Source organism: Apus apus, chromosome 6 (genome assembly GCF_020740795.1).
Source record: "Apus apus isolate bApuApu2 chromosome 6, bApuApu2.pri.cur, whole genome shotgun sequence".
NCBI lineage: Eukaryota > Metazoa > Chordata > Aves > Apodiformes > Apodidae > Apus > Apus apus.
In genome coordinates this window covers 12,114,832-12,130,790 of record NC_067287.1, presented here as the reverse complement: position 1 = coordinate 12,130,790, position 15,959 = coordinate 12,114,832, and the positions used below count along the sequence as shown (strand labels likewise).

At 48.0% G+C, this 15,959-nt stretch overlaps 1 protein-coding gene across 1 annotated transcript in view; it reads left to right on the top strand.

The window, feature by feature from the left end:
* SLC15A2 (solute carrier family 15 member 2) overlaps positions 1-10,535 on the top strand; it is a 74,053-nt gene extending 63,518 nt beyond the window's left edge. The window contains exon 23 of the mRNA XM_051623089.1: positions 8,357-10,535. The gene's annotated coding sequence lies outside the window, so the exon portion shown is untranslated. The remainder of the gene's footprint in view (positions 1-8,356) is intronic.
* Positions 10,536-15,959: the final 5,424 nt, after the last annotated feature.

Here is a 15,959-nt window from a genome sequence, read left to right as displayed (position 1 = left end):
TACCCGCTTTGCTTGCACCAGCTGCCATGTATTACAAATCAAACCAGCCACAAGGAACCAAACTAAGCTGCTTTCTCACAGTCATTAATTATGGAGATACCATTGCTCATGTTTGTAATCTGTGAGCTGTCCCATGATACCAGATTTTATTTTTAGTTCAATGAATTGCAATGGTGAGGCTGCAAACAGTGTTGGCAAGTGATTCCTGCAGGGACCCACTCCTGAAAGTCTGACCTGGTGAAACTTCCTTTTCCTGACATGAGCCCAGCACAGAGACTGTGTGGGTACAGGTTTATGTTTCCCCATCCTCCTGGCCAGCCTCTGGGAAAAGACCAACCCTAATGTGTCCTGCTTAGATGGCATTTCTGAAGGCCACCTGAAAGACTTTCTCTGGCATATTGAACATGCCAAAACTTTGCTGGGATCCATCAATCTGAATACTAACTTTCCCTTTCCTGCTTTGCCATCTCTTAATATGTTTATTGTCCACATGACTGCGTAGTGAGAGGGGCTCTTATGCCCCTCCAAGAGCAAAGGTGCAAACCCCAGAGTTCTTCAGGTCTCCCTCAATTCATCTGCTGGTGTTTGGCCCTCCTTGCACATCTCTGCCCTTTCCTGTTGCTGGGAAGGGGAGAAAAATGAGTCAGAAGAGGAAGAGCCCTCCAAAGATGCTTATGCCACCAAGGTCACTTGCTGCTCGTGTTGCCCACGCTCCGGAGACTTGGGACTTGCTAACAGAGCATCTGGGACAGTCTTACACTCTTTTCTCCTGTAACTGCCTTCTGGACAGATGTCTCCCAGCTGGTTGTTCTTCTCAGATGTGCACATGAGTCCATGCGTGTGATCAGATCACTGATAGATGCCTTGCAGCCATCTGGATAAAGGGAAGAAATGATAAATCCCCCCCCCTCAACCACACCTTCCATGAAATATTGATGAATGAGATCTTTATTGGCTGCTGGGCTAATTAAATAGAAGTTGCATCACCTTCTAGCTGACAGGCTCTAATTGCTCCTGAGCAGATTTTGAGAGGAACAGATGAATAGGAAAATAAATGGAAATACTGTGGATTGGATCCAAGAATGTATCTGATTGCACTGAGCTTCAGACAAGCTGAAATTTGGTCCCACCTTTCCTTGGGAATGGGGACAGGGTAGGGGCTCCTGTGCTGCGAGAATACACAGGGAAGTGCTGTCAGAAAAGCCAAAATTAATGTAGATTAAAAAAAAATAAAAAATCTTGGTTTTAGGTAAGAATTTCTGAAGCCTTCTCTTGGCTCCAGTCTCTAGCTTCAGCCTTCAGCAGCCGGTACCCCCTGCTCTGTGCTCCTCTTTTCTGTCTGTCATGCAGGACTAACAGCACCTGCTGCTGAGGGCTGAACTGCCCCAGATGCTCTGGCACCACATGAATCCCTGAGCCTGGGGTTTTTTTTTCCTCCTCTTGCCTTGAAGTCCAAAAACACCAAAAAGGGTGTCAGGTACCCAGCAGCCCCCCCAGTCGAGCCCAGCCTTCTGCAGGCCTCAGGAGAAAGATGCTCCCCACAAGCAACAAAGATGCTGGAATTTTGAGCCTGACCCTTTGTGGTGCATGGTCCTTTGGAGGTGAGAGGTGCTGTGTGTTTGTGGTGTTGTGTGTTTGTGGTGCTGTGTGTTTGTGGTGTTGTGTGCCAGCTGCCAGCGAGGAGTGCAAAGACTCCTGCTGCTTTTCCTCTTTGCAGGAGCAGGGACAATTTGCTTCTCTCCTCCAGGCTCTTGCCTAAACCTCCAAGTGGGGAGTGTGGGTGGTTCAACAGGAGAGTCACTAACAGCAGAAGTTGCTGTGTACCCAAGTTTTAGGTTGGTCCAGGACAGAGCTGGGTGCAGTACATGGTAGATCCGGGCACTGAAAAAATTAAATTAATGGCTGAGCCCTCAGTGACTTCAATGGTGTCATGCTTTCCCCAGTGGACTCTGCAGGCTTTATCTGGGCACATCCAGCCTGCAAGGCTTGTCCCATGTTTAATTTATGGGATGATGAATGAGTTCTTAGCATACAATGCACTTAATTCTATTTTGGCCTGATTTATGATGTGATGTGAACTGCATGTGAAGTTTTTAATTCACTAGGTGGTGACTCTGATTCGGTATATGGAGTGTGACAGAAGAGGTGATATATTTCATTCCAAAGGTGATGCATCAATTTCAGTGTGAAGTGCATCAAATTTCTCACATGGCAGGTTGGTTTCAGTGCATGACACCTCTGCGACAGCAATGCCAGGACAGTTAACTGGGATACCTTCACTGTATCACCAGTGGTCCCCAGGTCCACCATCTCCCCAGAGGAAAATGTCCCCTGCTGCTGGTCTCTTGAATAGAAAGGGTAAAATGTCCCATCAGGATGGGTAAAAATATTTGTCTTCAATTTAATACATGCCCCAGGTAAGGGCTTCTGATATCCCAACTATTTTCATGTCTCAGGAAGATGCTGCTGCTCCTGGGAATCTTAGCACCAACCTGCAAATTTGCCTCATTCTGGGTTCATTTCAAGGCTCAATATTTCTGCTTTTAACTCAAAGTCTGGCTGATCCACATAGCTGGATGAGGCTGGGGAGCTCGAGTAGTCTCTGGGAGAGAGAGACTTGAACATTGAGCTCATTCACATCTGTAACTTTTGAAGGGAACTTAAAAAAAAATACACCTGGAGAAGACTCCTCCTCTTCCCACTCACTCGACACTGGGGCTGCTTTTGGGATAAGACTTCCCTGCTGAAATGAATCCCCACCAGGGGATTTTAGCAGCATTCAGTCAGCAGCCATTTGGACTGATGGGACCTGGTGCACACAAGTGGGACAGCCTGGGGTGTGCTGGGGACCCAGGGGGCTCCCAGTGCCTGTGGTACCCAACCCCATCCCCATGGCCCAGTAACACCAGCACTGATGAAGCCAGCCTCTGCATAGTGGAGCATGGCAGGTCACTAACACGGCTGGGAGAGACATGAGAGGGCTGATGAAGGGATTTGGTGACAAGCTGAGCAGGAAGTAATTACTTTCCTCCTTCTCTCCTACTCTCACTGCCACAGCCCCTGCAGCAGGGAGGATAAATGCAGTATATTAGCAGCACTGAGTGGCAGATTCACTGAGCTGCAATTTATTACACTGTCCTCCCCAAAGCCTCACTGGAGTGCATTATGAATTTAGCTTTGTAAAAGGGGATAAAATGATGAGAGTGTCATTCTGGAAAAGCATTTGGAATCCCTCAGAAAAGGAGTTAAATTTCTTCTCTCCAAGCCAGGTATGTCTCATTGAGCTGACCCCAGTGGAGCTACGAGAGAGGGTTAGTGCTCATACATCAGATACTAAATTTAATCCAGTGAGAAGGAGCAGATGTTGATGTGCCAGGCCTGTCTGGCTGCCACCATGTCTAATGCTTAAGGATGGCTGAAAAATCTCCCATCAAAATGTTTTTATTTTCTTGAAGAAAATACAGAAAACTTCTACTGGATAAAAAAAAAAATGAACCCTCAAGGCAGAAAACTTACAGCTGAGAAAATTTTGTCTTCAGACTGTTGATAAAGGATTGTTGCTGTCAGAGGGTATAAAGAGGAAGATGTTTTTCATCAGCCATGTTAATCTGATCTACCCCTGCACACAGGCTTGTGCAGGCAGATAAAATAAAACAGATCCCAATATGCTGATGAGCCAAACCCTATCCCAGTTTCCAACAAGGAACTCTGAGCAGCCTGGATGGGGTGGCAGGGGAGGGCTCTTGCTTACAATATACCCCCTGGTAAAGGGTGTCAAGCACTGGGGACAGGCAACACTCTAATGTGCCCCTGGTCTGCCTGGAGAGAGCTGTTTGCAGGCTCTGACCATGCTCTGAGCTCCCCAAACCTCTACAGCAAACAGGTCACACTGTTCCGCCCCTGATAGCCTGGTTCCTGCAGGGAGAGGAATATTTAACCCAGTCCTCCACTCTCCAAACAGATTAAAAAAACACCCTGGCATACTTCAAATAGTTTAAAAGTATAAGGGAGAGGAAATACTAAGAAATATCCCTATTGATAGCAAAACCACTCATGAATCTGAACTATTTCAGCATGACGTTGCGAACAGCTTTGTTCATGACCAGGGTAAGAATGGTTGGGTCTGGGAAGTCCCTGTGTCCTTCTCTTCCATCCCTCAAGCACCTCGTGAGGTATGTGCCCTGCTGTTCCCCAGCCAGAGGGAGCAGGTGGACTCCAGGATGCTCCCACCACTGTCCTTCCCAGTGAACTTCAGTGGCTGAGCCTGCTGGGAGCCAGGACGAGGAGCAAAGGGCATCCAGCAGAACAGCATGGATTCTGCTCCCACATCCCAACTGTGGGGCAGCTCATGAGGCCCCAGCACAGATCCTCCCACAGCACCATGCAGACACCCTGCAGAGCTTCCCAGCTGCCAGAACATCTTTCCATTGTGGTGAGAAGTGTGTAATTTATTTATTTATTTGTTTTTCATGGGGGAGAAGGCTGCTGGTTTATAACATCGAACAACCATTTTAGCTGAGTGTGGTAGGTCCCATAAATCAATCTCCCTCTCCATAGCTTTAACCAGTCACGAGGAACCAGCAGTTTCATGATAACTTTTCACTGGGGAGATTCTCACCTAGAATACTGTCCACCTCTGGTGCCTCCAGCTCAAGAAAGATGTGCACCTGTTGGAATGTGTCCAGAGAAGGACCATGAAAATGATCCGAAGGCTGGAGCACCTCTCTTATGAGGACAGGCTGAGGGAGTTGGGGTTGTTCAGTCTGACAAAGAGAGGCTCTGGGGGGACCTCATAGTGCCCTTCCAGTACCTGAAGGGGGCCTACAGGAAGGGTGGGGAGAGTCTTTTTACAGGGGCTTGCAGTGAAAGGATAAGGGGTAATGGTTTCAAGCTGAAATAAGAGAGATTTAGGTCAGAGATCAGGCGTAAATTCTTCAGTGTAAGGGTGGTGAAACCCTGGAACAGGCTGCTCAGAGATGCTGTGGGGGCTCCATCCCTGGAGGTGTTCAAGGGCAGGTTGGATGGGGCTCTGAGCAACCTGTTGTAGTGGAAGGTGTCCCTGCCCATGCAAGGGAGTTGGAACTCGATGATCTTTAAGGTCTCTTCCAACTCAAAAAATTCTGTGTCCCAAGCGAATGCATCTGTCACTCCAAAATAAATATTAGCTGAAAAAGGGTCCCTTTCCAGTAGTATGTACTCCAAAGGCTACTGGTCCCATTTAGCCAGGCCTCCTAGGGACTCTGTTTCCTCCTGTTTGGTTTTCCTTCAAGACCTTTGTCTATCATCAGCTCAAGGACGGTGAGGTTTCTGGTCCTGTAGCCTGTTGGGATGGCTCCTGTCTTCTCCTTGGCTCACTCTTCTCCACCATCTCCATCTGTCCATCCACCTATCCATCCATCACCTTTTATTTAGAGGGCAAGATCCCAGGGCAGGAACTGTCTGTCTTTTCTCTGGTTTATGCTGTTCCTTCTGTGGCAGGTTATTACTGACTTACAAATAAATACAGAGCTCATTTCTGGCCATGGTCACAGAATCACAGAATCCTAGGGGCTGGAAGGGACCTCGAAAGATCATCTAGTCCAACCCCCCTTGGTTCAGCTAATGTGTTGAGTTTTTTCCAAGCTTTTAAAGCATGATCCCATATTTTTATTTGAAATTGCAGTTTTTAGTTTCTGCTGACTAAAAAGAAGTTTTATGCCTTGTGAGCCACACTGGACACCCACACAGCCACTCAACAGGGTGAACATCACCAAAGGGGATTCCTGTACCCTCCTGCCCTGCAGGACCCCTCACACCTCTGATGATCGGAGAGTCACTCTGTACTGTTGGATTTCCTGGAGATGTCTAAGACTCAGGTGATTTGCACCATTTTGTCTCACTCAGTTTTCCTACACCGCTCTGCTATTAATTTTTTTACACAGAGAAGAGGAAAAGGAGATCTGAGGCCTCTGGCTGAAATTAATCCTCTTCAAACAGAGTGAAATGCACACTCAGCTGGACGTGAGCCTGTTTTGGCTTTTGGCTTATTATCTGTACAGATAGAGTTAAACTTAGTTTCATCTGTAAAATTTCCCATTCACATCAGAGGATGTTTCAGTTAACTGGTAATCCACAATGATGAGGTTTTTTATGAACTACAGGGCTCAGGAGGCTTGAAGAGAGTATCTCAGTGTGTTTCACAGAATCACAGTATTGTCAGAGTTGGAGGCAACCTCTGGAGATCATCTAGTCAAATCCACCACTAGAGCAGGATCCCCTGGAGCACATGACCCAGGACTGCATCCAGGTGGGCCTTGAACATGTCCAGAGAAGGACACTCCACAACCTCCCTGGGCAGCCTGTTCCAGTGCTCTGTAACCCTCATAGTAAAGAAGTTTTTCCTCATATTTAAATGGAACTTCCCATGTTCCAGCTTGTGCCTGTTGCCCCTTGTCCTATCACTGGGAACTACTGAAAAGAGTCTGGCTCCATCCTCCCTGCACCCACCCTGTAGATACTTGTAGGCATTAATAAGGTCTCCCCTCAGCCTTCTCTTCTCCAGGCTGAAGAGTCCCAGCTCTCTCATAAGGGAGATGCTCCAATCCCCCAGTCATCTTTGTTGCCTTCTGCTGGACTCTCTGTAGTAGTTCCCTGTCTCTCAGTCTGTGGAGCCCAGAACTGGACTCAATATTCCAGATGTGGCCTCACCAGGGCAGAGTAGAGGGAGGGAAGGGCCTCTCTTGACCTACTGGCCACACTCTTCCTTATGCACCCCAGGATTCCATTGGCCTTGTTGGCAGCAAGGGCACATGGTTGGCTCATGGATAATATACTATCCACCAGGACTCCCAGATCCATCCCCTTGGAGCTGCTTTCCAGCACCTCTAACCCATATTGATGCCTGGGCTCCAGGGTCTCTGCCTTTGGCATGGGGTGTTTGGGAATGGCTGGGGTCCAGGCTGATATCACTACTTCCACTTTAAAAGGATTTAAGTTATAAAATTTGGGCAGCTCTTTGTTTTGAATCAGCTTTCCCTGATTTCCACCAGCAGCATCTGGCTTGGCACGGTTTTTATGTACAGCTTCAGGTTGCAAACAGAATTGAAATTTTCAGACATACAGTGCTAGCTTTGTAAGTGGTAATTGCATCAACTTAGGATCAATGGAGCAGAATAATATCTGCCCACTAATAATGGCTTAATAAAATTAATAGCATTGGCCCCACCATGAATTACTTTAAAATAGGGATTGGAGGATAGTAATGTAAACAGTAATTGATTTTTTTGGGGGAAAGTAGAGTACCGTAAATTAGATATGACTCTCTTCAGTGTGGAGGTGATACCAGACAATGCAGAGAAGGTATTGGAATACCTCAAAGGTGGGTGGAGAGGGAAAAAGCAAATGGGCCCGCTGGGGCATCAGGGAGGTGATTAGATAAATGAAATGATCCTGGACCAGAAGATGAAAGCTCAGAGCTGCATAACACTCAATATTGTTGCCATCCAACCTGACCCAATTAGTAACATATTAGCACAGAATAGGTCTGTTCAATGGCTCAGGTCTGTTAATTGAAATAATATGATTAATGGCATTGAAGGACATGAGGAATACTTAGAAAAAAATGATGGGAGTCTGCAGCTCTGTGCAGTGGCCAGTGGGTTCCTGGGGGTGAGTGAGGTGGGAATCAACCATGCTCCTCACAACACCCAGCCTCATGTTTTGGCACCCTCCAACTGCCCTTCAGTGCTGCTTTTAACCCCCTGAGATCCCACCACCACCCCAGCTCTGAACTTGGTGTCAATGTCGGTGTGTGAGAGGTGGCACTTGGAAGGACCAAATCCATCCTCAGCCTTTCCAGTGGGAATGGGGCAGCCACGTATGCTCAGCAACAATCATGGCATGTGATTTCCATGTCCATATCCAAGCTGCATCTGGCAGCTGGTAGTCAGGCTGGAAGTGGAGCTGCCATTCTTGTGAGAGCCAGGACCTGTGGATGACACAGGAGGATGCTGAGGCCCAGCAGGAGCATGGCTCCATTACCACCAGCTCACATGCACCCAGAGTCTAGATTTCTCCTTCAGAAGCCAGTTTTCCTGTTGATTTCCAGTTAACCCCAATTTCCAGTTTTTGGAGGATGCAGTGGCTAATGGGGAGGGTCCAGGTGCCTTCACTGGCAGAGGCTCCGTGAGCCAGGGCCCTTGCTTTGGGGCTGTCAGAGGCAAAGGGACAGAGCTACAAAAGCAGTGGCAACATCAGAGAGGAGTGGGTTCAGAAGAAAAAGTCAAAGCACAGCTTTTAATATGGGGAAAAATAAATGAACAGAAGGAGCCACAGAGCCACAATGAAACATCCCTAAAATCCTTTGTTTTCATTTCAGATGATAAAGGAAAATTATTAGGCCTCAATTAGTGATGAAAGACACGGGTCCTTCTGCATTGCACCAGCTTGAGAGAGCAACTCCTGCTCAAGAGCACAACTTCCCCATCCAGTGTGGGATCATTAAATATCAAACACTTTATTTGTCCTATTTGCATTGCCTATTGTGCCCCTGTGTGGCATGAAAACTCTGCAGTAATAATTGATGTGTATAATTTTAAGGGCACTCTGCTCTGCCTCACAGAGCTTAAAATCAGTGGAGAGCTGGAGGAGAGGCTCTGGGTGGTGGAACTGCCAGTGCCACTCCAGCAGCTCAGCAGGATGAAAAATAAAAGGGAAAGGACTGACAGATGAGTTTACGTGACCTTGACATGGAGGCATAAGGATTTTGGGTGTTTTGCCTTTCCCTTGGGGATGGAAAGGAGGGGACAGGGGCAGGTGACAGTCACTGGGGCCCCAGCATGTCACTGGGATGAGTTAGTGTTCCCTCCCCACTATGCTGGGAGGAACTTTGCTGCAGAATATTGCACACATGTACATGAGGCCTCTAGATATTTATGCAGCTGTAACTGATGCTGAGGTGACGGGTGAGAGAGACTCCAAACCTGGAAGGTTCCCAGAGCTGTTTACGTGCCCTGCTGCAAGCCCTCACTGTGCATCAGTGGGACCCTTGGTGGTGGTGGCACAGGGATGAGCAGACCAAGGACATGCCAGGAGGAAATAATGCAAATACTCCATTAAAAAAATCACAGAATGGAACAACCCCAGCCCTTCCCTCTCCCCAGACTTGGCCACATTGCACACAGGCTGCAATTTGGTTTTATCACCATGGGAGATGTAAAGCACAGCAGCTGTGCAGTACTTACTGCTTTTATCCCCCATGTTTCTCCCTTTATTTCTTTGCTGAGACTGCAACTGAAAGAGCAGCTTAGTGGCTGTGCTGCTGTCACCATGCTCAAAGGCTGGGAGGACAGAGACTGCCTGGGGTGGCTGAGGTGTCTGGAGCCCTGCATGGCCCCGCAGAGAGGAGCCAAGGCCAGCACAGGGTGCAGAGGAGGGACAAGCAGCCAGGTCTTTGCTCTGTTTTGGCACGAGAGTCCGTGTGATGGGACAGAGCAAGCATCCCTGAGCCATCAACTTGGGGCAGGTTATGCAGCTGGGATGAGCTGTGGCAGAGGATTTTGGCAGGAGCAGGTTGGACATGGCATGAGATCCAGTACCAGCTCACCTGCCCACAGGGGAGGAAGATGCTTGTGCTGCCACAGGCATCTCAACAGCTTCGGGAGGAAAAGCCTGGCCAAGCCTGCCTGGACTAAAGCAGAAGGGACCTGCAGTGGCTCTGGGACTCGGGGATTTAGTTCCTTCCTCTCCATGCATTATTTTCCTTCTTGCAAGCAGGGGCTGAACAAATAAGGGGCTGTAATGTACTTTTAGATGTATGGTCTTTAGAAAATGAATTCACATTTGGAGCGCAAGCTGTAATACTTGGCTTTATTATTTAATTACAGAGTTTGTAAATGTAAATGGATTTAGACTCTTAATTTTAGGAGCCTTGAATAACCTTCCAATTCCTTGTTTAATGTTCAGGCAGAAAGACTCCCACGTCTGGCTGCAGCATATTTGGGGTGTGCAGCACAGCCGAGTGAGCCGGGCGTTTTCACTGCTCTGTCGTCTCATTTGTAGAAGTTGGGCCAAACTGTATTTTACTGGAAAGTGCTTAAAATTAATTAAGTGGCAGAGCATAAAGGAGCTGGTTTGAGTTCTTTCCCCAGCAGCAGTTTGCAAGCTGCAATAAGAAAACTGAGGCTCCAGTCTGCAGCTTTTCTTTTGCACGTGAAAATGTAAATCCTATCTTTCTGGGAATGTTACCCCATGAGAAATTGTTTCCCTGATATTAACCATGTCAGATGAACCCCCAATGGTACAAGGCCTCCTTGGCTTGAAATTTGAGCTCTGTTCCTGCATGGTACTGGAAGCATGTCTCTTGTTTTAAATAACTTCTGTCAAAAGGCTCGAGAACATGTGTGGGCTGAGCCAGATGATCTGCCCCTGTTCAAGGTGACTGAGGCTCCAAAATACTGAAGACCAAGCAGGAAATGCTTTTGAGGACTCACATCTGAGCCTCCTTTGATCTTCATAATTTTCCACTTGGGTGGGTGCTACTCTTCCAAAATAGCTGCTTTTCTGGAAATTTTTCCATTAATTTTCTTCTAGTGAAGATTTTTCCAGGGGAGTTGCCCCCCTGTTTTGTTGTGGTGGGTCACTTCCAGGCTAAAGCTCCCAGTGGGCCCTGGGGAAATGTGCTGGCTGTTGTGCTGGGACTCACAGAGGTCCTGCTGCCCAGCTGGGCAAGGATGCTCCTGGGTTGCTCCACAGGGGTTTGGGGGTAACCCCCATGAGCAGGACAGCAACACCCACACCTCTCCACATCTACCCCTGCCACCCCAGCGAGCCCGGGGCTCCCACACCATGTCCCTCCCAGAGACACCACCAACCAACGGGGCTGTTAATTAGAGGAAGCAATTTGTTGCCCAGGCAAGGAACCAGCACCAGCAGCACTGCTCAGAAGTGAAGTGTTTATTTAGGGAAAACCCATAATTGGGCTTTTGCATCCCCCTTCCCCATGGAGCTGTTCAAGTGAGATATTGCCAAGTACTCGTCTGGGGAACACAGCAGTGGTGGGAGGGTTTGGGACATGGTGCTTTCCTGCTGCTCCCCTGGTTACCCCCCATAAGCTCTATGGTGGGGCCAAGGCTGGTTTGGAGATGCCCCACTTGTCCCCCGTCAGGAGGGAGACAGACCAAGCCATTTTCACCACTCAGAGGAAGCCTTGGAGTTAAAACCCCAGCAAAGCCCAGCCTGGGGCTATGGGCTCAGAGACCCTGGCCACTGCAAGGGTCCTGGAAGCCCTGTGTGCACCTGGAGGCAAAGGAGAAGGTGCAGCTTTTCTCGCTGCAACCTGAGGGGATAAAAAAAGAGAATTATTTTGTTTTCATTATCTATTTTGAACTGTGTTTAACTCAAGCTGCTCATCCCCTGCAATTCCCATCTCCTCAGGCTTCCTCCCAGCAGCAGCTGTGTCTGCCAGCAGCTGGACAGCGCTGCGAGCGACTCCACAGAGAAGCTGCACACGAACGCATTTAAAACCCTTATGTACCTTGCAGGGAGACCCTGGCCAAAATCAGGGAGGGGGCTGCAATCTCTCTGACACCTCATGAGGCAGGTACAAGCTCCCACCCAGGCTTTGAGCAGCAGGTTGTGCATAACATAAGCTGTAGCTCAGCTCTCGTAAACAAAATGCCCTTTTCGCTCCACGTTGAGTAAAGACTGTGTAGCCATTTCTCAGTGGGAAGAGTCTGCGTAGGGTCATGCTAAGATTGGTAACATATTCTTTGGGTACACACTAAGGAATAACTATTTTCCCTCCTCAACACCATGTTTAACAACAGGCTGCTTTTTCTTTTTCCTTTTAATGTTGTATGATTGTAAACCACTGCATTCAAGCAGATGTTCCTTTGGCGTCCGGATAAACGATGTAACATAAAGTAACGACCATCTAATTCCTATCCATCTGGATTCACCATAGAAATGAATAGAGTGGAACACCTTCAGAAAGGAGGCTGGAGGGGTTCTGAGCAACAGTGTGTGATAAATGGCCACAGAAGATGTCAGAGTTTGCACCACTTGTCCGTCTTAATCCCTTGCTGCAATTCAAGAAGGCTAAAAATAAACCCCCTTTGAGTTTTGGCTGTTTACACAGCTGTACCATAAATATTTAGATTTGCAAGAGAAATGCTGGCTCAGCCAAAATCCTTCCCAGATCTCTGGAGTCAGCAGTGGGGGGTTGAGAGAGGCCCAACATTTCCTTGGAAAAATGAAAATCGATAATAATTAAAGCAGGGAGTGATGTTTCTGCAGCAGAGCTCGGCACTAATGTAAAACTACCTGGGCTCGTGTTCTTCAGGGGGGACATGAAAAAACTCCCTGCCAGGGCTGGCAAACACCATTACAAGCTGCAGAACAAGTGCTGGGAACTGGGAACGGATTTATCCTGCTGGTTTGGACGTGGGGAGGGTGATGGGGAGGGAGCAGCCTTGCTCCAAGGACAGGGGGTCCCCAGGGACCCACAGTCACCTCTGCAGACCATGCCTGGCCACTGGGACAGTGAGAGGATGGTCTGGTGTGTTCTCTGGCCATCAGGTTCTCCATGGGGGATGTGTCTGGTGTTGCCCCATCCAGGAACCACAGTATTTCCATATGTTGTGTTCTTCTCCCTACATTTAGTGACCAGAGAGTTGGCTGTGGACCCCAGATCATCTGTTGACCCCCTCTCACTAGGGAAAGGAAGGTTTCGCTGTTCTGGAATGTTATGCAGGCAGGTATGGCATCCCACATCCCAGGGATGGGATAGAGAGCTAGCCCCTTCCTGCTGAATGCCTCCAGCCTCCTTTCTAGATACAAATCTTTAAGTGGATTTTCCATCTGGTAAACTGTCACTTTAGGAAAACCATAAGGTATAGGAGTTATTAAAAAGAGGATTTTTACTAATGCACCTAGTGTGTCTTCATTATGTCAAGGTACCTCTATGAAGAGATTTGCAGAAGAATCCATCCATTCATTTCCACGTATAATTCCTCAATAGCCCATTTGCTTCAAAGATTTTTATTGACTTTTCCTACTACATGAATCCTCAGATATTTATTTTTGAGGCCCCAGGGGACCCATTCAAAAAGAAATTAATTTTCTGAAGTTTTATGACAAAGGTTTTGCTCTGGATAAAAGCTTCCTGCTATTTCAAAACTTCTCCACAAAGATGACTTTGGCAGATCTGCTGCTATGGCTGCCACGGGGCATGAGGTACAGGTAAAATTCTAGCTCCCAGAAATAAATAATATATTTGTGCTGGAAAGGGCTCCTTCCTCACCACCACTGCTTTTAGCAGAGTGGACATCTCTCCACGGGTGTCCAAATGCACCCAGAATCACACAGAATCACAGAATCTTAGGGGTTGGAAGGGACCTCAAAAGATCATCTAGTCCAACCCCCCTGTTAGAGCAGGATCCCCTGGAGTAGGTTACACAGGAACGTGTCCAGATGGGTTTTGAATGTCTCCAGAGAAGGAGACACAAATGTCTCGAAGCTGGAACTCTGCATGTTCCTGTGTTGTTCCCATCCCCATCATCTGCCTTCATGCCTAACCCATCTCTCCATTTTCCCAGGGGCTCCCAGCCAGCCCAAGGGGTACCTGGGATGTTAACCCAAGCTGGCAGGATATCCCCTGGCCATAGACCATGGAGATGGCAAAACTTCATAAGAAATAGGCAAAAGTAGTAATCACAAAAACCTTCCTCCCTGTTCTCCTGAGCCCTATGCAATATTTAAGCCCTGCAAGGGCAAGGCAAAAACTCACAGCACTCCAGGAACATTTTATGTATTTTTTGGGGGAAGGAGCCAAATCTCTTCTCATTTTGCTTTCCTGAGGACGGGGAGTTTCCAAGAGCAAATCAGATGCCTTGAAGAACAGGCTAATGTGACTATAGGGATGTCACACACATCCACAAGCATTGGAGGCAGCCCAGTGAGCCAGGTGCTCCTGGTTTGTGTAGTTCCAGGATGATGGTGACCCACGTAAACTGGAGGAGTGGATGTGCTTTGTCACTTAATAAAAATAGAAGCTGTTTGGGTGCATCCTGCTCCTACTAAGGTCTGTCAAGATGAGATTACACTGCCTTGGTCTTCAAGGAGACTCTAAGTGAAGTGGGGTGATGGAGTTGAGGCCAACAGAGAGGGTGGGAGAGGAGGACTAGAGGAGAGCAAACATGGCCACATCCACCCGTGGCTATCAGACTGAGGGAAAGCCAGACGGTGACACTGCGACAGCGTTGCCACAGCTAAAGGAAACATTCAACTGGATTTGTTTGCCTCGAGGTGTCATTGGAATTAAGAGCCAACATATCCATGCAAGGATGAGGTGGTATGTGGCAGATGAGGGCAACCAGCACTGCATTCAGTGAGGGACACAAACCACCACGCTTCAGGGAGCAAGCCAGCCACGATGGAGGGAGAGGAGGAGGAAGGATGCTGCGGGCACATGGCCTTTCCTCATGGGGAAATACACGGGTAAAAACACAGCTGGGCATTGCACCAAGGATAACCTGCTCCACAGAGCACTTCTACAGCAAACCAAGCATCCTCCTCTGTCTCTCCCATCCCACTGCTGTGGCTGGATCTGCTGGGACAACATCCGCATCCCTTGCTTGCCCTGCCCCGTGCACACTGGCAGGGCTCCATGAGCAGTGGTGGGATGTCAGCGAGTCCCGTGGGCCACTGGCCAGCCTGCACCAGGTGGCCACCTCACCATCACTGCGAGTACCTGAGGGACATCTCCAGACCTTCACAGCCCAACAGTTCTGCCTCAGAAACTGCAACAGGCAGTAAAACAGCACAATGAGCCCTAATCATTCTGAATTATCACAAGTCCTCCTCCATCCCTGCTTTTCTGCCCCTCCTCCTCTCCAGAACTTTGCTCTCTCATTAATCGAAACAGAAACTTTCTGTCACCCCTGATTGCGTTTTCCAATGTCACCTGCCTGGAAGGATAAAAATAAAAGGTGGAAAGTATTTGCCTTTGGTACAAATAAACAAGTGCCAGAGAAGGTAACATAATTATACAGTGATTGAATTAAGTGGAAGAAACTGCATTATGCCCACACAATATCTGCCCTGACCATTGATTTGGGGCATGGTCCCTGTTGGGCCAAGTGATGGGATTTGGCTGGGAGAGCTGGGGAGCAGCTCCCACCCAGTGCCACCAGGATCATTATGGATACCAGGGCTCATCCCCCCTTTTCTTGATGAATTTGGCCGTTGGCAGAGGGAGGTCAGCATTAAAATGATCTGGTTGTCAGCTACAAATTTTCCATGCAAGAAAAAATTACTTTAGCGGAGATGAGCCTCGTGGCTGGGCTGTGTCCTTCCACTAATGTTCCTCCTGGGGGATTAAACCAGACAAAGTGGGGCAGTTAAGGGACAAAAGGACAAGCTCACTGTGGATGTACATTACTCAAAGGTAAAAGCCATGAGGAGTTTATGTGGGACAGAAGGAAATGTGGCTTTACAGTTGAAAAAGGGTTTCAGGCAGGTCCCAGAGCCAAGCACCCTGAGGAACATGCTGCAGCTTGGGTGCACCTTTAATGAGGATGAATTTCCCCGGTGCTGGAGTTAATGCATTTTATATTGAAACCATTTGTGTTCATTTGTAGCCAAAAATTAATTTAAAATGTTATCATTCATTTGGGTTATTTGAATTCTCTATTAATTCTATAAGTAATGGTTTAAAAAATCATGTTGAGGTCAGTGAAAATCATGAATATTTTTCTGTTATTGGTTGATAAACACGGTGGAGCAGCTCCCTGTGGCTGGGACAGGGGGGAGGTGGTGGCTGACATGTTGGCATCACCACAGACCCAGCCAGAACCCTCCGTCCCCAGCAGCTTCCCAGCACCCCTTGGTGACATGGGACACGTGGCACATCTGTGCTGAAAATCATCTTCTGCCTCAAACTTCATGTCTCCCTCTTAATTGTCAGGAAATGCTCCACCTCT